We start from the raw sequence: 1,761 nt of genomic DNA, 5'->3' as shown, positions 1-1,761 counted from the left end.
ACATTTGTGACATTGATCATGTGACAGTCAGACAGTTTGTTCTTCTCAAATCATGCTGGAGAACATGATCATCAGGTTTTCTTCATGTTGCTCCATTTCCTGCTGTCATTAAAGCAAAATAGAAATACTGAGACATTTACAGATTTGTGCGTTTTCAATTCAGCTTCTCTGAAATTATGCTCATAATATTGTATAATCAGAAATTTAGTATTAAAAACCATGCTAAATAGGCTGCATTGACTTCTGTTTCAATAGTCATTTATGTTCCATTGTGTGTCTATAAAACAAGCATTTTGTAAAGCTGCTTTAAAACAATATGTATTGAGAAATGCAATGTACAAATAATCTTTGACTGGATTGAATATATTTACAGTCTCACATGTTGCATGTTCCAAATGCATATATAGAGAAATATCTATAGATTCTATTGCTGAATGACCCTGATATCTCCCTCTTTCTGTCACTAGGGAGTTTGTGTTTCATCACCCAAAGCAGTCCGGCTCTCTGAGCGTGAGGAAGACTGAGGTGATGAAGAGGGGTTTGTTTTCCTCAGACGTGCTCCTCATCCTCCTGCCCTCTCTGCTCGCCTCACACGCTCTGACGCTGGGTCTGGGGTGAGACTTATGTCATATTTCATCATATCTTCTATTATAATTTTAATATCATTGCGAATCATTTGCTTTAAGACTGCACAGGAAGCATGTGCGCTCAATATTCAACAAATGTGTCAATGAGGTTTATCTATGTATAAATAGTCTGCATATATTGCCTTTTGTGCATTTCAATATATTACAGAATTAAAGGTAATCTGCATAAATAAAAGTGTATGGTTCTGTGGACGTATGGCCCATACAGCCCAATTGAAGTCATGTTTTACTGCGAGTCTATGGCTGTACCACTGATTTTAATGCAAAATATGATTGATGTTGACTGGGAAAGAGCCTTTAAACATGCCTTTTCTATGCCATCATGAGGCCTATTTGCATTAAAAGTCACACAACTGACAGCACTTGGAATTTAAATACACTGCCACACATATAGTGCTCATATATTACACATTTGCCATCCATAAGTGACAGCAATCTGTTTTTATTTGTTTGTGATTAGGAGTGCTTATGCATTTAAATGCATGAATGAATCCCCAAAATTGTCCTCTGCATCCTCTGCATGTGAATGAAATATAGAAGTGAAAATGCAATGATTGACATACGGATAATGTGATCTGCTGCAAGTGTATATGCTCTGTTCAAAAGTTTGGAGTTGATACGTTTTTTTTTTTTTTGAAGTCTTTTTACCATGGCTGCATTTATTTGATTAAAAATGCAGATATATTGTGAAATATTGTTATTTGAGTACATTTTTAAAATATAATTTATTCCTGTGATGCAAAGCTGGTTTTTCAGCATCATTACTCCAGTCTTCAGTGTCACATGATCCTTCTATCATTCTAATATGCTGATTTGCTGCTCAAGACTCAAGAAACATTTATTATTATTACCAATGTTGAAAACAGTTGTGCTGCTTCATATTTTTGTGGAAACCGTGATCATTTTTTAATCAGGATTTTTTGATTAATAGAAAGTTCAAAAGAACAGCGTTTATTTGAAATTGAAATAGTTTGTAACAGTGTACACTTATGGCGCTTTTCCAGTGCGTGGTACGACTTGGCTCGGCACGGCTCAGTACGGTATGACCAAGCGGCAACCTCCCGCTGTCTCGTGAAGCCAACAAGGAAGTGACTTAAACTGTAATTCATCAACT

At 36.0% G+C, this 1,761-nt stretch overlaps 1 long non-coding RNA gene across 1 annotated transcript in view; it reads left to right on the top strand.

Annotated features, from left to right (window-relative positions):
• Nucleotides 1–445: 445 nt before the first annotated feature.
• Nucleotides 446–1,761, top strand: part of LOC107654334 (uncharacterized) — a 3,452-nt gene continuing 2,136 nt past the window's right edge. Inside the window, exon 1 of the long non-coding RNA XR_001630322.1 lies at nucleotides 446–614. This is a non-coding gene — a long non-coding RNA (uncharacterized LOC107654334). The remainder of the gene's footprint in view (nucleotides 615–1,761) is intronic.

The sequence above is a fragment of the Sinocyclocheilus anshuiensis genome, unplaced genomic scaffold (genome assembly GCF_001515605.1).
Source record: "Sinocyclocheilus anshuiensis isolate Anshui unplaced genomic scaffold, SAMN03320099.WGS_v1.1 scaffold163, whole genome shotgun sequence".
NCBI classification, from domain to species: domain Eukaryota; kingdom Metazoa; phylum Chordata; class Actinopteri; order Cypriniformes; family Cyprinidae; genus Sinocyclocheilus; species Sinocyclocheilus anshuiensis.
This window is presented reverse-complemented; position numbering and strand designations above follow the sequence as displayed.